Source organism: Pseudorca crassidens, chromosome 17 (assembly GCF_039906515.1).
Source record: "Pseudorca crassidens isolate mPseCra1 chromosome 17, mPseCra1.hap1, whole genome shotgun sequence".
Taxonomy (NCBI): Eukaryota; Metazoa; Chordata; class Mammalia; order Artiodactyla; family Delphinidae; genus Pseudorca; species Pseudorca crassidens.
The window spans coordinates 14,919,353-14,941,885 of NC_090312.1; the positions used below are offsets into that span (position 1 = coordinate 14,919,353).

Consider the following 22,533-nt stretch of genomic DNA (forward strand, 5'->3'; position numbering starts at 1 on the left):
TCAATGGACACTTTGTTTTCATATCTTGGCTATTGTAAATAATGCTGCAACGAACATGGGGGTGCATATATCTTTTAAAATTAGTATTTTTATTTTCTTCAGGTAAATACCCAGAAGTAGAATTGCTGGATCATATGGTAGTTCTATTTTTAATTTTTCTAGGAACCTCCATATTGTTTTCCATAGTAGTTACACCAGTTTACATTCCCATCAACGGTATACTATGGTTCCCTTTTCTCTATATCCTCGCCAACACTTATTTCTTGTCTTCTTTTCTTTTTAATATTTATTTATTTATTTGGCTGTGCTGGGTCTTAGCTGCAGCACACAGGATCTTCATTGCCTCGTGTGAGACCTTCACTGTGGCGTGCGGGATCTTTTAGTTGCAGCATGTGGGCTCTTAGTTGCAGCATGCAGTATCTAGTTCCCTGACCAGGGATCAAACCTGGGCCCCCTGCATTGGGAGCATGAAGTCTTAACCACTGGACCACCAGGGAACTCCCTCTTGTCTTCTTGATAATAGCCATTCTAATAGATGCAAGGTGATATCTCACTGTGGTTTCGATTTGCATTTCCCTGATGATTAGTGATGTTGAGCATCTTTTCATGTATCTGTTGGCCATCGTATGTCTTCTTTGGGAAAACGTCTATTCAGGGCCTCTATTTTTTAATCAGATTGTTTGGGGTTTTGCTGCTTAATTGTATGAGTTTTTTATATATTTTGCATACTCGGCCCTTATCAGACATATGATTTGCAATTACTTTCTCCCATTCCATAGGCTGCCTTTTCATTTTGTTGATGATTTCCTTTGCTGCGCAGAAGCTTTTAAGTTGATGTAGTCCTACTTGTTATTTTTGTTTTTGTTGCTTTTGCTTTTAGTGTCAGACACAAACAATTATCACCAAGACCTATTTCAAAGGATCTTACCCCCATGTTTTCTTCTAGGAATTTTATGGTTTCAGGTCTTACATTCAAGTCTTTAATCCATTTTGAGTTAATTTTTGTATATGGTGTAACATAGTGATCCAGTTTCATTCTTTTGCATGTGGCCGTCCAATTTTCCCAAACCACTTATTGAAAAGACTGTCCTTTCCCCATTGTATATTTTTGGTTCCCATGTCAAAAATTTATTGGCCATATATGCGTGGGTTTATTCCTGTGCTCTCTGTTCCGTTCCATGGATCTATGTATCTGTTTTTATGTTAATTACCATACTCTTTTAGTTACTATAGCTTTGTAATATAGTTTGAGATCAGGGGCATTATGCTTCCAGCTTTGTTCTTCTTTCTCAAGATTGCTTTGACTATTCAGGGTTTTTTGTGGTTCCATACAAAGTTTAGGATTGTTTGTTCCTAACTTCAGGTTTTCTTCTCTCCGATGCACCTCCCAGCTTTTACCCAAATTCACTTCAGCTCTCTGGAAAGAAAGTAATGATGATAATGAATGACAACTACACTTTCTTGAGCTCTGGCTGTAATTAATTTATGATAACGTGCTCTGATAATCACTTTATATAATGATACCTAGCACTTACTGAGAACTCATTATGTACCAGGCATCCTTCTTTCAATTTTACATATATTAGCTTATTTATTATATCAGTTATGAGGAAGATGCTATTATTATATCATCCCCATTTATAGATGAGGAAACTGGGGCACAGAACAGTTAAGTCACCTGCCTAAGGACACACGGTAGCAGAGCAAGGACTTAAACCCCTGGCTGTAGAGTCCAAGTTCTTAGCATCTACGTCCTGTTGCCTCATGCAATCCTCATGGGTCCTTATTAACAGTCTTTCCAGGCAGATATTATTTCCTGATTTTACAAATGAGAAAGATGAGGCTCAGCTATGTCTGGGCACATGCACCAAGTCGCCATATTGGAATTGGACCTCAAACCCAGTATTGTCTAACTCTAAAGTGTGAGGCCCCAACCAGCACACATCTCTGCCCCTCAGCTCACACTCCTCTGAGCTTGGGGGAGCAGGGAGGGCCTCCCCATCTCCTGACAGGAATGGTTTGAGCCTTCTCTTCATGGTCAAGAACTTCTCACATGGGCCACCCAGTCAAGGGGAGGCCTCTGGGGTTTCTGGATCCAAAGCCTGTGTGTCTCCATCAAGCAGCTACACTGGCGACACCTCCTCGGATTTCCTCCAGTCTTCACCTCCTTGGTAAGTGCAAGAGACTTTGTTCCATGATGGAGTGCCGCTAGATTCCAGTGGTGGGCTCAGGTGGGCGAGGGATGCCTTTTGAGTCACGGAGGAAACCACAGACTTGGGTCCCTGCAGCCCCCGCTCCCATGCCCCAGAGGCCGCACCCCTACACTTTGGAAATGTGTAATTCGCACCCTCATCCTCTTCCCACAGACGTGGTGTTCGGGGCTGCTGATTCATTTTGAGAAGCTCCGCTTTCCACAGCTTCGTGAGGAAGGATTGTCCCCACCACCGGAGCCATGTGTGTTTGCTATGATTCATCAGATCGTCTGCAATCGCCTCAGAAATAGCCCTTACGCAATCCAGGAGCCTCTGGGAGCCTCGGCACAGGGGCTTCCCCTCTTAGTCACCCTCTGGGCCTCAGTCCACTTCCACGCAGCCACGGGAACACGGAGGGGCAGGCACATGCCCAAAAGAGGAACTTGAGAAACTAGCAGGCGGGGTGAAGGCCGACCCCCACTGCTGGCAACGGCAGTGAGGCAAGACTGCAGCTGTGCGGCCCTGTTGAAGTGAAATGTGCACCGTAAACAAAATCTCCCGAGGCCAAGGGTGGCCGCTGGCCTGTGCCCTCTGGTCTCGGGGCCTGTGGATAGGAAGAAGGACCTGACACGGCTGATCTTCTCTTCCTGCAGATCAGGATGTTTGACGGGAGAGGCAGGCGGCTGGCCGAGGCTGAAGCTGGCCTGAGCCTAAGGAGGACGCCAGAAGGGGCAGAAGGGAGGGAGGCGGCCCCATCAGGAGCTCCTCCTGTGGGCCCTGAAGCCCTTTTGGTCCAGTGGGTTTTTGACTCTGGCTGCCCAGAGAATCACCTGGGGTGGGGGGCGGGGTGGGGGGGGCAGTTGTAATAAACACAGATGCTCAGGCCCCATCTCCAGAGATGCTGGGTAGGGCCTGGGCATCGGTGCTTTGGAAAACCAGACATTTTAGAGTTGAAAACTACTTGCCGAGTCCAAGCCCTCACTTTGCACATGAGGAGTCGCTGGACTTGAACTTTCCCTTGGCCTACAGAGCCCTCCGTGATCTGGCCTCCCCGTGTCCTCCTCACCTCTCCTGAGTCCTCTCACTTTACCTCCTCTCTCTCCCTCTTTCTCTCCTAATCTCCTCCGCCTCTCTTCCTCCCTCTCCCTGACTCTCTCCTCTCTCTTTCTCTCACCTCTGGGCCTTTGCACTGCCTGTTACACCTCCCTTTAACCCAATCCCTCGGGATTCTAAGTCAGAATCAGTGCCTTGGTGCCTCTCCATTTTCTCGCTTCGCTTTATCTTCCTTCACGGCACAACCTGACCTTACGTCTGTATTTGTTTATCCCTTTATCCTCGATTAGAATGTGGTCCAAGAAGGGCCGGGGCTTCCTGCTGTACCCCCAGCGACAGCAGAGGGACTGGAACACAGCAACTGCTCAATAAAAATATTTGCTGAACAGATGGACAACCCCAGTGTGGTGTTCACACCGACACCAAGGCCCCGACCCACACCCACCAGAGCAGCGCATCGTCTGCCAAGCCCTGGGGTCACATGTTTCTCTTCAAGAACTAGTTCACGAACGTGCACAAGGCAAGCTCAGAACCCAGACCGTTTCTCTGTACAAACAGTGTCTCCAAGGCTCGCCCACAGAGGACAAAGGGCTGCTTCGTAACCAGCATACCAGGACGACCACAACTAGAAAATAGTTGTCTTGGCCCAGAAGCCTCTTAGGAGGCCCTTCCAATGATGTTCACACTGATCAAATGTGTTCAGACTCCCATGGGGAACTGGCCTTCACAATTTACTGGCCCCAACCTCTTGAACTGCTGCCACCATCTTGTTTTCAACCAATCATAACTTGTGTATGTACAGCTGTTTTTCAGTCACAAAATGATTGCACAGATAGGCTCGATTCTCACAGCAAATCTGGGAGCTGAGTGCTACTGCCTTTCATCTTCCAGATGAAGCCCCTGGGTCCCAGAGAAGTCAAGTCACTGGCCCAAGATCACACAGCAAAGGCACAACCAAGATCAGACTCAAAGCCAAGTCTTGGCAAAGGCCAGTCCTCTGCTGGGGCCTCCACCCAGCCCCACTCCACACCAAATGTGATTTATCGCCCACCTCGAAGCCAAGCTTTGCTCTGGATCATGTTTGGCTGCTGGCAGAAATCTCCCCCTCCTGGAAGATGAAAGGTTTGCCCCGTTCGAGGAGATACAAAAGATCAGGGCTCAGCTTCCGAAAGGCAGTCCAGAAGAGAGACTGACAGTGCTGTAAGCAATACCACCTATTTCGGCTTGTGTTCCTCCAAAACAGAGCCTCAGACGAGGACAAAGGTAAGCGCAGTTTATTTAGGAGGTAGCCCCGAGACGCCAGAATGAGAGGTGAGGGGAATGAATCAGAAAAGGAGGAAAAGTCAATACAAACATGTGATTTCAAAGTGGCCCTGGTAGGCACAGGAACCAGAGTCTTCGGGGACCTCTGACCCCTGGGCTGCCCCTGCACCAGGGGAGCTGAGTGGGAGACTCCAACTGGGGCCAAGAGAGAAATCAGAGAGTCACGTGTCCAGTGCCTGAGATGGGAGGCTGTGAGTAAGAGTCAGAACTCACATGGAACCGTCCACCGACCACAGATGCCGCTAAAACCAGAGGCAGTCGGCTGGGATGTGCTCAAGGCACAGAAGCCCCTCCAGTGACATCTTTGGAATATGTCCACAGTCTCCTCTGGTGACAACTTTGAAAATAGTCCAAGTGTGTTTATTTGAAAGAAAAAGTTGGTCACGCCTCCCATCCGGTTCTGACCATCAGAGTCACGACAACGCATGTCAACAGTTTCTCAGTGACTTTCTGCACTAATAGCTGAAGTAAGGCCCTCCACCAGCCCACAGCATCCCAGAGGGCTTATGTGTCCCTTTTCTTTGGTCTCCAGCACCTGTCAGCCTCTCTAAACCTCTACCAGGTACCAGGTCCTCCCAGGCTGAACCCCAGCTTCTATCGCCATCGGGGTCCTTCTTCCCACAAGAGGTCCTCCCCAAGCGTCCGCAGCTCAGGCCCTGTGAATGGGATGCTCTCGAGGCCTGACCTTTCACCCGGCCTCCTACAGTGCAGATAGGGACACTTAGTGGAAGTGACCAGCCCAAAGCCTTCTGCAAGTTAGGGGCATCGGGTCCCATAACCTTTTGTGCATAGACCCAGGACTGGCCAACCATTTGCAGGGTCCCTTGTTCAAAAATTATTAAGAATTTCAAGGATGGTGACAGCAGGACCAATTACACCAAGGGCAGGGTCCCTGTAAGTGCAGGGTCCTGTGTGATCACAAAAGTCACACAAGCTTGAAGCCAATCCTGTGTAGAAGCCACCTCTCCCAAAGAGGTTGGGCGGGCTGCTTCCAAAACAACTGCTTTCCAGCTAAATAAGCCTGGATTGAAATCCCAGCTTTGCTTTTCACCTGCTGTGCAACTCATATGAAATGCTTCATCCCTCTGGCCTCAGTTTCCTCACTGTAGAATGGGGATGAGATGTAAAGTGTGTGGCATATGAAAGGCACTGAGCAAACAGGAGTTCTTTGCCTCCCTCCCCGCCTCCCTCCTCCACATCAGTTTCTTCCCCTTCAGGCTAGAAGAACCAGGACACATACACCACCATCCCCACCACCACCACCATCACCACCTTGGCCATGGTCTTAGCCTCAAAGTAACAGCTGGAGAAATTTGGGGGACACTGTCCCAGCTCTACCACCGGGGGCCCGAGTCCAGTGAGGAAGAGGATCCTGGGCACCACCACCCCCATCCTCATTTTTCTCCAACCCCACCCTAGGTTGGGCTGGAGCCACTGAGTCTGGCTGTACCCCTTCCCTCTCCAAAGAAGAGTCCGACATTCCCAGGGGTGGCAATTCTTTCTGACCCTCTTTTTCGCCAGAGGGAAAGGGAACAAAGGGAGGAGGCTGCAGGGAGCCTCCTCAGCTGACTCATCGTGGCACCATGGGCAGGTCACAAATGATAATCCCGGCCTCGGCTTTCCCATCTCTAAAATGGGACTAATGATGCCTGCCACTTGCCTCGGCAACAGGATGCTTGGAGAGCGCTCGTTACGGCTGCACTGCCGCTGTAATTGTGCTTTAGCTAAAAACACGCTGCCCTGGTGAGGCCCCAGAGGGCCCTGGGAGCTTTGGGAAAACACACTCTGATTCATCTTCAAAGCATTCTTGAGAAGTAGGTGGGAGGAAGGTCTCAGCTGATGGGGAGGGAGGAAACTGAGGCATCCCAAGAGGCAAGCACCTTTGTGACAGAGAGGGGGATGGAACGAAGGTCTGGGGGGCCCAGATGGGGAAGGTGGTGGAAGGTATTTGGCCTTAGGTGATACACACGCCCGGGTTCAAGTCTCCCCAGCAAGTCTGCTGAGAAGAAGTTAGACGGGCTTGGGCAAGGCAAGCTCTTCAGGCTTCGTCCTGAAATGCGAGGAACAACAGCTGCTTCCCGGAGTCGTAGTGAGATGAGGTGGCGTCACATGGGTGCAAATGCCAGCACCTAGTAGGCGCTCAGGAAACGTGCACCCGGACCGTCCTGCTTCCTCCCTGAGAAATCAGTGTGATGGGTGAGGCTGCCAATCAGGTCCACACTGGACACTTTCCATGACAGCGGTTTGTTGACTTTCTCCTCTTGGTAAAATGTTACATAGTTGTTAGGCCACGTGTCACACCTCTCTGGACTGAGATAACGTGTGGTGAAGGGGGACCAGGTTCCCATCGTCCAGCTGGGGACAGTGGTCCTGCCTTCCCTGCCCAGGGGAGCTGTCAGGAGGAAGGGGGAGGGGAGAGAGAGCTGCATTCTTGTCACAAGCATTTTCTGGCGGGAGGGACAAGTGTGTGTCAAGTGCCTACTTGGGCCCCCAGCACTGTGCACACCTAGCACGGCCTCTCCTGGGCTCTACCCCACAGCCTAAGTAAGATTTCCCCGTCGTTCACTTGAGGAAATGGCGGCCCAGGAGGATAAGGGACCTGCCCGAGATCACACCCTGACTGAGGGGCAGAGCCAGGGTCCAGACCATGGTCTCGGTACCCCGCAAGCCTGTCACAACGTGTGGCCCCTGCGGCCAGAAACCCAGCTTGAGTTGGCAACGGCCTGACACACCGTCTTGCCCAATCTCCCAGCTTGAGGCTGAGGAAACAGGTGCTCAGAGAACTCAGGGCAGCAAGTGTGGAGCAGCTGGAATCAAGGGCCTGCGCCCCGCCTGGGGTGGGGTGGCCTGGAGGCGAGCGGGTGACCCTGGGGCGCTGACCACAGGCTCCCGCCGGCCCTGACTCAGGGACCAGCATCACTGTGAGCGGGAGGTGAGGTACAGGCGGCTTCTCCAGTCAGAGCAGATCCGCCATCCGGCCAGAGAAGCACCTCCTGTGCGCCAGGCCCTGGGGGCACAGAGCAGAACAGCACACCCCCGGGCCCTCTGGGTGGCGGACGACAGTAGCCCCACAGCGGGGGACACAGAGGCTCAGGGGGGTGGCTTGTCCAAGGCCATACTGGGCTTGGCGGCAGAGCTGGGGCAAGAACCCAGCCTACCCTTGGTGGAAGGAAGAGGGACTCCAGCAGTGAGGAGAGGGAATGGACCATGGCTGTGTCATTTAGTGTCTAAACGGGGACACTTTTGAGAGTCAAAGTGACGGCTATTAATAATGACACTAGGACAACGGGCGTAAACCCGGCTGTCCCAGGCAAACTGGGACACGTGGTCACACGAGCCACGAACCTCTGATGTGAAAGGAGATTTAGTCACTGGATGGTCATGTCAGCCCTGAAAGGTGGTTGTTAGTATTACATGTCCATCTGACAGGTTCAGAAACTGAGGCTCAGGGGGTACTAAAACCTGTTCAGAATCCCCAGGCCAACAGGCAGCTGCAAAAGAGGGTGAGCAGGTGGAATCTGGGTACCGAGAAAAGGGAGGAAAGAGCAGGCGAGCAGTCAGCTGGTCCGGTCACCTCCGGAGGGCTTGTGGTGGCTTCTGTCCATTGCGATTGGGCAAGCTGGGGACTCTTACAGACGTTTAATATTCCCTGCAGAGAAGGAGCCCGGGGCAGCCCAGGACGGCAGAGGGCTCCGTGGGATGGGGACGGGCAGAGGAGGGGTGTTGCACAGCCAGGAGGCCCCCCGTTCCTGGAGTTTCAGGGAAGCCAGAAGGAACCACCGCATGCGGCTTGGCCTCGCTGGGTGGTGGCCTCTCTGGGAGGGAAGCCCTCAGGTTCCTTCCTTCTTTTTCTAAGTAGGTTCGAAAACAGCCGGTCCAGGGTCTGAGAGCCAGGAGGGTGCCAAAGGGGAGCAACCTCAGTCAAGGCAGAGAAAGGCAGTGCCCCAAACTGGATGGGACAAGGACAGAGACAGGGAGAGGCCTGCAGGCCAACCTGGGCAGAGCTGGCCAGACCCGGCCACGGGAGGCCACGGGAGGCCATGCCAGCCCCTCCCGCTACAGGGCCGTGAGGATCCCGGGCATCTGCTGAGGCCCGTCCACAGTCCCCCCCTCAATTCTGGGGCCCGGGTTCCCTGCTCCCCTTGCTTCACCTCCCAGCCCTCTGCTTTCTAACAGGAAGTGTCTTCCTCTTTCTATGTTTCCCCCCTTGGCCGGTACCCAGCAATCCCCAGCCCAGAGTCAGGGTGACTTTCAGGAAACTGCCATTGTGAAAAAACCAAACCACTCCCAACTGGCTGTCTCTAACCACCTGGGGTGAGGTGTCTGTGATCTGGGCAGACGGGGCAGCCGAGCTGTCAGGAGGGCCCTGACTACCCCAGGAGTAAGAGCCTGCAGACATTGCAGCCACCTCCCCAGACTGCCACCCTCACACACACATACACACGCACACACGCACACACACAGCTGAAGGAGCTCCAGGGCAGGGTGCAAAGACTCCCTGCTGAAGTGAGATTAAGTACCAATAACAGTTGCCATTTATTCACCTGTTGAGCCCTTAGGACTTGCCAGGCATTTTATATACACTGTCATTAACTGAATTGCAACTCTGCAAAATACGCCTCACTTGGTAGAGGGTATGTATACGTATACCCATTTTATAGATGGTAAAAATGAGGCTCCGAGACATGAACTGAGGTGCCCAAGGCCACACAGCTGGTACAAAAGCCAGCAGGCGTTCACAACTGTGAGGTCTGTTTGTATCAGAGAGAACTTCCCACCTGTGTTCAGACCCCAAGCACTCTTACACGCACCCAGCGGTGTCTTCTCTAAAGGCACAAGGATAACTTGCAGCTTTCAGATGCATTACTCCTCAGACTGTCACATTCCACACAATGTCTCTGGTCACAAAAACTGCCTTCACTTGACCTGCCAGATTTCAGACCCTCCCAAGAAACAGCCCCTCAGTGGTTTTCTGGTTCAGCCCCTCAGCTTGAGTCCAGCAGGTAGTGGACTATCTACAGGGCTGTCTACAGGGCACAGGACAGCCCACTTCCTGCAACAAAGAGTTGTCTGACCCAGAATGTTGACAGTGCTCAGCTTGAGACACCCTAGATTAGAGGAAAGCAAAAAGGAAGCAAGGAGGGTGGTGAGCCTGGCAGGAGAAGCAGGAAACCTGAAGTAGGGCATCAGCTATGAAAATGCAGAGATCCGTGCCAGCAGGATTGGTGATCGATTAGACGTGAGGAGAAATGGGATCAGCCTTCGAGTTCCAGCCGTTCTGCTCCCATGATGCCTCTCACTTCCATTCTCTCCTTTTCACTCCCACTGCCCTCTTACATGGATGATTGCATTAGCTTCCCAACTTGTCTCTTAGCCTCCAGGGACACCCTTCTTCACTCCATGACAATGCCAGAGTGATCTCTCTAAAGCTCAGCTTTGGTCAGGTCACACCCTCGCTCTACAACCTTCCATGCCTCCCCAAACCCAGGGAAATGAACTGACTATATGCCCGCTCAGCATCTAAGTCCTCCCCACCCTTCCTCACTCATCTCCAATTCCACATCCCTCGTGGCACACACTTTGGGTTGCTTATCCAAAATGCATCTCCCCATCTTCCTAGCTAACAGAACCCAAATGTTGTTTGATAGTCTATTCTCTTCTACACACATGCTTCCCTAAACTAGTCCTCTTGCGAGTAAGCAGGAGATAAAATTCTGGCCTTGGAAACATGCAGAGGAAAAGAGGAGTGGGAACTTCTAGGGAAGGTTTCTTTGCTGATCAGTAGACATTCATGTGAAGAAACAGAAACAGTCCCCCGTCCTCTGCTAGACACTGTCATGTCTGTACTAGGTCCCTGAATTACCAGCAGCCCTCCTGCGGTGAAGAGCCGTGGCCAAGGCAAACCCTGTGAGATGACAGTGGCAGAACAGGGGAGGGAAAGAGCAGGGGTCCCTGGCCAGGCAGTCGAGGCACCATATTGGCCAACCTGGACACTCCCTACTTCGGGGCTTCTTCTGTATGAAAGGACTTGAGGTTGTCTGTTGCTTATAGCCAGACATCCTAATAGAAAATCACTGACTCCAAACCCAACTCTGCCCTGGGTTCTAAATTCATACTCTGCTCTCCCACTTCTGTGCCATCATTCGTGCTGTTCCCTCTGCCCATTTGCGGGAATCTTATCCTTCCCTTAAAGACCAACTCAAATGTCACCTCTTATAGGACTCCTCCCAGGAACTCACTGACCAGAAGCCGCATCTCTGTCACCTGCCCTTGACCTGCAGCTTCACTCTAGCGCTCATCACTCTGCGCCTCTCGCTGGAGTCCTTTGCCTTAAGTCTGGGTCCCACTGCTAGACTGTAAGCTCCTAGACGGTAGAACCCATGCGTTATTTATACTAGGACATCTCCCTGCATCCTGAGGGGTATCTACCTACCACTTTCTCAGCTTCTGACAGTCCTTATTCCCAACTATATTTGTTTCCTATTTTTACTGTAACAAGTCACCACAGACTTACCAGCTTAAACCAACACAGATTTATTCTATTACAATTCCGGGAGTCAGAAGTCCAAAATGGGCTTCCAGGGGCTAAACGAGCAGGATCGTGTTCCTTCCTGGAAATTCGAGGAGAGAATCCATCTGCTTGCCTTTTCCAGCTTCGGAAGCCACCTGCACTCCTTGGCCCATGGCCTCTTTCTTCCTCCACCCTCAAAGCCAGCAATCGCATCAGCCCAACCTCTGCATCCATCATCACCTCTCCTTCTCTGCCTCTGACCCTCCTGCCTCCCTATTCTAAGGACACTTGTGATTATATCAGGCCCTCCGGATAATCCAGGATAATCTCCCATCTCAAGAGCCTTCACTTAATCACATCTGCAAAGTCCCTTTGCAGGTGAGGCAACATATTCACAAATTCCAGGAATTAGGATGTGGACATTTGGGAGAGGGAGTGTTACGATGTCAAATGCACCCACTAGAGGCCTTAACGAAGCCACCAGGAATTCATTAGAAGGGCAGTAGGTAAACAGCATCATCAGGATGAGGATAGAGATCTCAGGGTCAACACAAGCTCCCAGTTATCACCCTACAAGTTTCCAATTTGACATTTCTTGGTATTTAGGCAAGTAGAGCCTCATTAGGTGGAGGTCATAAAAGACTTGAACCAGAATTGGGAAAAATCAGACAAAAGGGAGCTGAGGGACAAGAGAAAGGATGCTAAGTCCCTGGTGCTTAGACTTAAAGATTTGTGACCCATCATGTCCCGAACAGAAGTGGTCCTAACCCCAGGGCTGGGTCTCAGGGGCCCCAGGAGAAGGAAAAGCCAAGACATAGAGGCTGGAAACTCGATAGGGCCCGTGACATTTAAAACTTACCTATCCTCCATCTCATAACCCCAAAGCCTGGCTTTCTGTTATCAAATAAATAAGGCCACCATGAGGCATTCGTTGGCTGGTGACAAGTTATTCATACTTTGGTAGAAGTTTTCTGGTAAGTAAGGACCATAGCCCAGGGCTTCCCTGGTAGCGCAGTGGTTAAGAATCTGCCTGCCAATGCAGGGGACACGGGTTCCAGCCCTGGTCCGGGAAGATCCCACATGCCACAACTAAGCCCACGCGCCACAACTACTGAGCCTGCGCTCTAGAGCCCGTGTTCTGCAACAAGAGAAGCCACCACAACGAGAAGCCCACGCACCGCAACGAAGAGTAGCCCCCGCTCGCCGCAACTAGAGAAAGCCCACGCGCAGCAACGAAGACCCAACGCAGCCAAAAATAAATAAATTAATTTAAAAAGAAAAAAAAAGAACCATAGCCCAAAGAAGAAATCTCATGTGGTGGAAATTCAGTACCATGACAGGCTGGTGGAAGGGTCATTTTGCTGCCCCAAGATGGCATGTGTGGTTGTGAAGCTCCACGTCAGTTGCCTGGTCAGGACTAACGTCTGGTCCCCTCTTGGCGCTCTGGGTCTTTGGACTTCTCTGAAGCCACTTCCAGGGCTGTGTGCCGGCAGACATGGTGGTCGCCTCCCCTGAATGGACCCCAGCAAGGGCAGGTAGCTGCACCCTGAGAAGGCCTCTCTGTCCGTTGAAAAGAGAGGGAGAGACCGTAAGTAGCAGTTTACAAAACTCAACAGTGGTTACCATCAAAATAATCAAAGGCAAAACACATTGCCTCCAATTCCCCTTTGAAGCTATTTCACAAACTGAATTCCTTTCCTTTGACCACCTTTCCCAATCCTCACATATTTACCTTGCAGGGGAGGCTGGTACCCACCCCCCCATGGTGGTGTCCACGCAACACCTCCCCCTTGAGCACCTCCACACGACCTTCAGCTCACCTCCAGGACCAGTAGCACCTTCAACAGACCACGGGTTCCAGCAAGTGAGCCGAAATTCTCACAATCACCGTCTGAGGAGGCCATTGGGCTCCCGTTTTACAGATGAGAAAACTGAAGCTCCGAAAATTTAAGGGACTTGCCCAAAGTTCACAACCAGCTAATGAAGAACCGGGCTGGTGGGCTTCCCTGGTGGCGCAGTGGTTGAGAGTCCACCTGCCCATGCAGGGGACGCGGGTTCGTGCCCCGGTCCGGGAAGATCCCACAGGCCGCGGAGCGGCTGGGCCCGTGAGCCATGGCCGCTGCGCCTGCGCGTCCGGAGCCTGTGCTCCGCAATGGGAGGGGCCACAACAGTGAGAGGCCCGCGTACCGCAAAACAAACAAACAAAAAAAAGAACCGGGCTGGTATTGAAGTCCAGGCCTCCAAGCCCAGGGCTCTGTCACCACATGAGGAGTCCCCAGACTTTTGGCCTCGGGCCCTCTTTAGTGTCTTAACAATCACCGAGGCCCCCAGTGAGCTTTCATTTTTGTGGGTTCTATCTACTGATATTTGCTCCATTAGAAATTAAAACTTAAAAATTTTTCATCTTTATTAATTCACCTAAAATAACAAGAAACCCATCTCACTTTAACATAAATAATACCTTTTCATGAAAAATAACCCTATTTTCCAAAACAAGACAAGAATTACTGAGAAGGGTGGCACTGTTTTACATCTGGCCAACCTCTTTAACGCTGAGCTTAAGAGAAGACAGCTGAGCTTCCGCCTCTGCTCCTACATTCAGGATTGTGCAATACGCTGTTTGGATTAAAGTCTATAGGGAAAATCCTAGGATCTTACAGAACCCCTGCAAGGGTCCCGAACCAGACTTTGAGAATCACCACGCTACAACGTACTACCTCATTTCTGATGCTCCAAACGCAAGTTTCTAAATGTGTCCTTTGCACAAAACAGATGCTTAACGTGTTTGTTGAGTGAATAAATGAGCAAGTCCAGGGCAAAGCTGGGGGAGGAAAAGGTCGAGTCTTAGGTCAAAAGTCATCCGTGAGCTTCCATTATTGAGGCTCTGCCTTCATGGGGTGGAAGGGGAGAAAGAGCCCCTACGTTGGGGCTGCTGTGAAAGGTTGTATAGGTTGTGGACTCTTCAAGAGCATCTGAGAGGGTGTGCGGAGGCGGGAATCCAGCCCAGGTTCTGTTCACCAAGCCTTGTGCCCTGTGACAGGGCTAAGGAAGGGGTGCATTTTCCTAATCTGTCCAGTGCTGCGGGCAGTGCTAGCAGCAGCCCAGGACTCACCCCGTAAGTATGAGTCTCCCAAACACATCTGGGTGCAGTGAGGGACAGGCAAACCCCAAATTCTTAGAAAGGGTGCCAAGAGATGCTGCAGCCACCCATGGGTTGAGCCAGAGACTGGACACAAATCCTCATTTCCGTGCCTCTTACACAGCCTGGACCTGCCTTTCGACCAACCACAAACCCAGACAGCAAGGGGCCCTAGCAGGCCGCCCCATGGATTGGCACCTACTGTATATATGCCGCCCTAAACCCTGGGAAAGGACATCAAAGAAAGGCAGCACGGTCTGCTAATCTTTACTGTATTGCGGTGGTTCTCAGTCCTGGGGTATTTTGTCCCTTGGAGGACATTTGCCAACGTCTGGAAACATGTTTAGTTGTCACAGTGGGTGGGGGTGAGAGCGCTACTGGCATTTAGCAAGTGGAGCCCAGGGATGCTACTCAGCGTCTTACAACGCACAGGACAGCCCCACACAGCCAAGAATATCTAGCCCCAAATGGGAATAGTGCTGCACCCTAGCGCAATGACAAAACTATGGGCTCTAAACTCAAAGGTCCTAGGTTCAAATCTCAGCTCGGCCACTTTGTAATTCTGAAATTCTGAGCAGGTAAGCGGCTTTCCTCTTGTGTAAAACGAAGGGAATAACACCTAACCTGCCAGATTGTTGTGAGGATCAAATGAGGGACGGGGTTGCTTCAACTTGCCAAAGGAGGGCAGTGATCTCAACCTCTGACTCAACCAAGCTAGGAGTGATAGCGACAGTAACAATAACCCTTGTATCCTGTGTCTGCCACCGGCTGGCACTCTGCTGGCGGTCAGGTGAATGACATCGGTCTCTGCTTCCTTTCAGGAAGCTCAGAGCCCAGCAGTCAAGTCAAAGTTCCACAGTTGCAGCTATTTAAGTTGATATGCATGTGAACAGAGACTGGAATGTTCAAAAATAAGAGGGCTGATGGGTGGAGAGGTTTTTTTCTCTATTTTCCAAAAAAAGAAATCTTTGGTGTTATTTTTATGTTGTTTTCCCATCAAAAGGAGAAAGGGGGAGGGGAAGTGAATTCAACTGGTTTTGAAAAAATAAAACATGTAAATGATTGAAACGGAACACATGTGCCCTTCATTGTAGGCCTTAGGAGTAGCCTGGGCTTAACTCTAATTTCCTCACACCGAATCATTTTCTAGTGTGTGATTGATACTTGACTGGCTCGTTTGTAAAGTGAAGAACAGTCCTCCCCTTTATTTGTCTTCTCTGAGCAACTGCACCTTCATACTGTGTAAAGCAGGACCCACCTGCAGAAGCCAAATGCCCTCTAAGCGCTGATGGGTAGCAGGAGTGTGTGGTGGGTGGGGGCAACCAGAGAAGGCTTCCTGGAGGAGGCAAGGTTTGGGCCACTTTTGTGAAAGCAGCCATCAGTGGGGAGGAGAGAAGGTGAGCTGAGAGCCAGAATGACATATGCAAAGGCTCAAGGACAAAAGCCCCAAAATGACCAGCCCTGGTGGGGGGAGGGGGAGGCCTTGGAAAGATACTCGGAGCCCCCCAACCCTTGCACCCCCGGGGCTGCTTGGCCTCCAGAGTGCTCAGGTGGAAAAGCCAGTGGGCCAGGTAGAAATGAGTCACAAAGCTTTCATCACCTCAGTGCCCTTCAGTCTCTGCCTGGCCTGCTGCTGGGAAGCTGGGAGCCCACCTTCTCACACACAGTCTCCCACACCCACCTGCGCCAGGAGGCCCAGCCCCGGCTGATTCTCCACCCACCCCCATGCCCCAGGACGCCCTGGGTTTTCCTCTGCCCTCCAGGTCCCACATAAACCCCAAACTGTGGCATCCTGAACAATGAACTTCCCCTCTCTGAGTCTCAGCTTCCTCGTGTTGAGAATGCGGTTGATGACATCCACGTTCTAGGGTTCCCCGATGGAACCATGAGGACAGGCCTGACAGCCTTCCTCACACTCACTTCTTCTTAAGAAGGGGTGCATCCAGCCCCAGCTCCCATACCTCACCCCTCCCGGCTGTCTCCTCTGTGGGCCTCCGCCCTGAAGGGGCCAAACGCCACCCCCTACTCACCCCACAAGCTCTTTTGAGAAACCCTGCCTGAAACACAAACACAGAGGGACCTGCACCTTAAAGCTGAATACGAGAGCAAGTTTTTGATCAAGACAGGCATGGGGGAGCAGACACTGAGCATCCCTCCTCTCCTTGCTAATTCCACTCCCCATATACATTCACACCGGTTATAACAAAAATCCCCTCGGCCAGGCACCAGCTAAGTGCTGGGTGCCGTGCTGGGCATTTACACAGAGCAGCGCACGTGTCCTGAAAGGACGGAGCAGACGCACATGGAAACCAGAGCTTAGAAAAGGCAAGCAGCTTGCCAAGAACTCCGTGACTGCATGATGTCTGAATAAAAAGGTCGTATTCCTTCTGCTGGACCACCTTCCCAACTACCCTCTTACCTACACTGCAACCCGTCCCCACCGCATTTCAGTCTCCCATTTGGGGCAGCGCTGGAGTTGGGCCGATCCACAGCCACACCCGCCTCCTTCTCCCACGTCCTCCTCTAGTAGATAGGTGGGAAAACCAAATAACCAACTTCCTCATCTCCCTTGCTGTGAAGGGGTTACCATATGGCACAGTCGTGATGGGTGAAATATAAGCAGAAGTTTGCTGGGAAGTGAGGATGCATCTGGGAAAGTTTATGACTTTCCTAATAAAAAGTAAACAGCCCCAGCTGGTGTGATCTCTTGCTCCTTCCTCCTGCCTAGCCAATGGGCACGATGCCCACCTCGTACCCAGAAGGCTGAAAGTCCACACACCGAGATGGCAGAGGACGAAGATCAAAAAAGCCTGGACCTGGATGACACCGTTGAGTTTCTGTACCACCTCTTGCCCGCCCACCTCCAGACTTCTTGTTCTGTGAGAAAAATAATCCCCTTATTGAAGCTGCTATGGGTTGAGTTTTCTGTTACCTGTTGCCCAACACACTGTTAATACACTCTTCGAGTCATAATCCTGCACTCCAGCCAAAACACATATATACCCCCAGGCCCCACCCTAGCACCATCCCTTAATACTACTGACCCACATAATCACTCTCCCGCTTCCCACAATACACCAAGCAGCCCACCTTAACCCCAGCACCCAGTACACGCACACACCCTTAAATCACATGCCTTTCTCCACAGGGAGCTGAACAGCTCATCCCATCATCCACTCCCCTCCTCCGCCTTCCCACCATTCAGCCCGCGGTAATCACCTCTTCCCTCACCATCCCCAGCCCCCAAGCTTTATAAACTGCTTTATAAACTTCCCATCATTCAGCTGCTCTGGGAAGAAAAATGCTTTCTCCCAAAGGCCAATGGAGAGTGTGATCACGTTTGTATTTTCTGAGTTAGGACAGGTTTCTTTATCTATCTGAGACCATGCACCCCTCCCGCAGTGCAGAGAAATTCTCCTCTGTGGGGAAAAAAACAAACAAACAAAAAAAACTTTTGCCTTCTCTTTAAGAACTTTATTTCAAAACACCGGACCATGTCGACCATTTGACAAACACGGTGTTGGGCAATGCCTCCAGGGGCCAAGAGAGACTCTCGGGGAACATCCCTCCATCATGGTGAGCAACCTGAGTTGCAAAGGGCTTTGAAGTAGCTGAGTGGCTCACTCACTTTGATGGGGAACGGACGAATGGGGGAAAGAGGAGGAAGAGTCCAAACCCCCAGACACAGCACCCTGTTCTGCAAGGCCGCCCCCCCGAAGACGGCAGGATTTGTTACTGCCCTTGGGGTGCAATGGCAAGAGGTTGGTGGCAAGCCCACCTGCCCGCAGCATTTCACCACTGGACACCCCATCCCTTCCAATCCACATCCTGAACTTCTACCCACCTACAGCGCAGTCTTGTCACCCACCCACAGCTCTGATTGCTAAGAGAGAACTGGCCTGCAGGCACAGACCCAGGCCAGAAAGCCCCAAAGAGGGGGCCAGAGACCAGGACAGCACCAGGGCAGGATCCCTGTGCCATCGCTTCCGAGTTACATGGTCTTGGGCAAGTTACTAACTTTCTGTCTCAGCTGTGTATCACTGTAAAATCTGGATACTAATAGTATCTACCTCCTAAGACTGCTTTGCAAATTCGAAGAGATTATATAAAACACTGAGAAGAGCACCTGGTGCATGTGGGCATTTAGGTACGGCGACAGGGGACAGGCATTCAGTGGCAGAAATGTCTCACCTCCCCCCGAGACATCTGCCTTCACCCTCCTGAAAGCTGAGATAGGCAAATGGCTGGGGAGTTGGAGATCCCGGGTTAAAAGGTCTTGCCCAGTTATAATCTCAATCCATGGAGTAAAGACAGAAAAAGTGTATAAATGAAAGCTGACGCAGGATTTCTCTGAAGGAGAGAGCTGTTTTTGTTTGAGGTGTGTGAGGAGGGGGGAATTATAAATACCTTGATGGGTACTTGCGAGGCAGGGTGAGCCTGGGAGGGGATTTGCAGGGGAAGACCAGTAAGAGAGAGGTGTTTTGCCTTAGAAATAGTAAGACTTGGGAGCGAGCAGGGGATGGGGGGGTGGGGGATAGGGGAGAAGACGGGGCTCCTCCCTGTGAGCCCCAGAAGATCTTCAAGAGCATCTCCTAAAGTTTCAAGATCTTGGGGATTTGGGGGGTACGGAGCAAAGAGATGGTCTAAGACTCACACTGAGGATGACGAGGTACAGGATGGAGACTCCACCTGGAAGTAAGAGAAGTTGGGGGAAAGCTCTGCATTTCCACCGGCAGAGGGAACAGAGGATTTGTAAACTGGAAGACCAAAACAGCAAGGTGTGCGCGACTGGCTCTCAGGAAGGAAAACTGCATTTGGAATTTGGAGAAACGGAGGCAGAATCCAAGGGGCTGGGGAGAGGGACCATGAAGAAGCATGAAGCTTTCTTCCCCAGGGCACCCATCCTTAAAAGGACCATTCCACATCCACGTGGGATTTCCCAATCACCCTTTTTCTCTGCTCTTTGCCAGAAACCCAGGCCCCAAGGATTCCAAAAACAGAGAGATGGCCCCAAATTTGGCCTGGGGGAAGGGATCGGCCCCTTCCTGAGACCATCACCCAAGGCCATCTCTGTTGCAATGGTGGTCTCGTAACAATCGCTTACAAACCCGGTTAGGCAAGTTGTTTTTGCGTGATGGGACTATCTTGAGTAAATAGCATCCTATGTCCCCTGCCGGTCACTTGCTCAAGACATTGCTGGACATTGCATTAGAGTCACTGACACACGGAGTTTTGAAAATGAAAACAGGCCCTCTGGCTTCTGATCAGATAGCATTTAACTCATTCATGATTGCGCCAGGGTTTCCCAAGGCTCTGGGGCCATAGAATGGATATTGCTACAGCGCAGTCAGAGGTTGGTGGGGACAGTCGGAGCCTCAGGCCACCTACAGGATGAGGCTTCCACAGGTGAACAGGCCAGTTGGGGTCTGCATCACCTTGGCCCCTGTAGCCCCCATGTGGGCCTCCTCTGGGCTGTTTAGCATGTTGGGCTAAACCTGGGAGCCAGGTTCAAACCCCAGGGGGTTAGGGATAAGTTTTGTTCCAGTCCATCAATTTTGCCCCTTATTCTGGGGACCTGTCCTGATGATAGAAATCCTGAGTTGAAAGGGGTGGATAAGATGTATCTCAGGCGTCTATTGTTATGTAACAAATCAGGCCAAAACATGGCAGCTTGAAACAATGACTGATGATTTCTCACGCTTCTGCTGGTCGGCTAGACAGCTCCTCTGTTGGTTTTGTCTGGGTCCGCTGAACGGCCAGTGGAGTGGAAGGTCCAAGATGGTCTTCCTGATGGAAGAGCAAGAGTCTGCAAGATGGTGCTGGCTGTTGTCTGGGGCACCTCATTTCTCCTCCGTGTGGCCTCCCATCCTCCAGTCGGTGAACTGGCTGCCTTACACGGGGGTTCTCAGGGGAGCATCCCAAGGGGCGAAGGTGAAAGCCACCAAGCATCCGGATTCCTGGACTCCAGAGCTCACACAACCGCACTTCCGCCGCGTTCTGCTGGTCAAAGCGACTCCCCAAAACCAGCTCGGGTTCAAGGAATCGCGAAATAGACTCTTCCTCTTGATGGGAGTTGCTGCAAAATCTGTTTTTCAATCTACCACAAGGTGAGAAAATATTGGGTTGGCCAAGAGTTCACTTGGGTTTTTCCATACAATGGCACAGAAAAACCCAAATGAACTTTTTGGCCAACCCAATATAAACGGCTCCATGGAAAAATTTCCTCACCATTAGAAAATAGTTTGGCAAAGTTATATTTTCTGAATCAAAAATCCAGATTCCCAGACTGGCAACTTTCCTCTGATCCGTGAGCGCGCGTGCCGAGGTAAGTCAACGGGCTCACATCAAGGGCGGCGTTGCTCTGCCCTGGCTGAACGTGAAAGTCCCTTGAGAGGCGTTTCCAAATCCCAGATTCCTGGGCCACACCTAAGCCCTGCTAATGAGGACTCATTAGGGGTGGGGCAGTGGGAGGGTTAGGCCCGGTGATCTGCATTTTCAAAAGTTCTCCCAGTGATTCTGATCCACAGTCAGGGTAAAGAACTGCCGAATTAGCTAACAAGCTTTTAGGGAAAAAAGATCAAGGAAGGAACTCTAGAAATATGGGCTATGAGCCTATCGTTTATAGAGAGGCTTCTGGTTAATCCAACCTAACAGGTCACTGCTGGGGCTACTGGACTCTAACTCGAGGGTCTGGAGTGAACAAGACTCAGCCCCTGCTCCCATATTAGAGCCAGCATGCACTGCGTGCCAAGCCCTATTCTGTAGACCTTCCGTGCATTACCTCCTTCAGTCTCCACAGCTCCATGAGGTGGGTATTGCCACAAGCCCCAGCTTACAAATTGGGGAACGGAGGCTCAGAGCAGTCGCATAATTTGAACCCAGTCACACAGCCAATAAAGAGGTAGAGTTGGAATTCTCCAGCCCACCTGGCTTCAGAGTCCATGCCCTTAACCTCTAGACCACCTGCCTCACTCAGAGCACACCATCCGGGGGGAGCACCCCGGGCAGGGAAAGGAAGGGGCCAGGAGGTAGGGGGTCTCTGTTTCTCCGGTCCACTGGCCCTTTTTAAACCAGTGGCTCTCAACTCGAGCTGCACATCAGAACCACCTGGGAGGCTCTTTCACAATAGGGAGGTCCTGCCCCCAAATATTGTATTCTCTGCTCTCGGCGGTGCCCAGTTATGGAAGTTTTTGAAAAACTCCACGAGGAAATTCTAGTGCACAGCCAGAGGTGAGGTGAGGACAGATGCTCTGCAGCTGGGCTAGAATCCCTGCTTCTCAGCAGGGAGGATGGCGGCCCCAGTGTTGGTGACACTTGTGACCACCATATCTCACCAACTTCCAAGAAATCTAACAAGCTTAAGCCAGAAGGGGCCCCTCCCGATCAACCAGACAGATGGTCCCAACCTTGGCCAAGCATTGGCAACAAACGGGTAGCTGGGAAATTATCCTGATGCCCCACGCAGATATTCTGACTGAGTTGGTCTGGGAAGGGGTGGGACGTCTGTGTCTTTATACCCGTCCCCCAAGTGGATTCTAATGTGTAGCTGGTTTGGAACTACTGATCTAGCCCCAGATGCTCAGTTCATAGATGAAGAAAACAAGGCTCAGAGAGAAGTGACTCGCCCAAAGTCACGCAGCATGCTTGCTCCAGAGGCCGGACTAGAGCCCAAATGTCCGGCCAGCACTATTTCTATGTTGTAGCCCATAGAGTTTGCAAAAGTATTTCACATACATTACCTAGTCGGTCTATAGCTTGCCACACAGTGTTGCTTCCTGCCACCATCCTCTCATTTCACAGAAGATGAAACCAGGGCCCAGAGAAGGAAAGTGACCACCTGCCAAAGCCCCACAGTGACAGAAACCAGATAAGAACTCTTGTCTCAGGTCGGGGATGTGGCCGCACCTCTAGTGCCCACAGCCGGTCTCCTGCCGACCAAGCTCCACAAGCATGTGGGGTTCTCCTGAGACTCTACACCATTAGCTGAGTCTGGACACCCCCACTCCCCGCACCCAGGACAGGCTGTGCAGGAATCTCCTGGTGGAAGTTGCCAGTCGCACTGGCAGCTCTACTCAATGATAATCCCTTACCCACTGTTCTGAGCTTCCCTATTTACAACACACGTTTGCCTCTATTGTCTCTGACGTGTATTCATGACAGTCCCTATTCTACCAAAGGGCAGACTGAAGCTCAGGGAGCTTTTAAGACTTTGCCCCAGAACCAAAGCTACACCCAGACCCAGAACCAGCTCTGTGGGCTCCAAGTCCAGTGCTCTGTCCACCTGAGGCCAGTCCGTGGGGTCTGGGCATGGGACC

The 22,533-nt window shown here is 51.5% G+C and overlaps 1 long non-coding RNA gene across 2 annotated transcripts in view; it reads right to left on the minus strand.

The window, feature by feature from the left end:
• The window catches only part of LOC137210492 (uncharacterized), a 148,313-nt gene that overhangs the window by 104,600 nt on the left and 21,180 nt on the right, over window positions 1–22,533 (minus strand). Inside the window, exon 3 of one of the 2 annotated variants that reach the window (XR_010936575.1) lies at window positions 12,374–12,639. The exons of the other annotated variant lie outside the window; for it this stretch is intronic. This is a non-coding gene — a long non-coding RNA (uncharacterized lncRNA). Of the gene's footprint in view, window positions 1–12,373; window positions 12,640–22,533 lie in introns of those variants that run through there. 2 annotated transcript variants of the gene reach the window in all.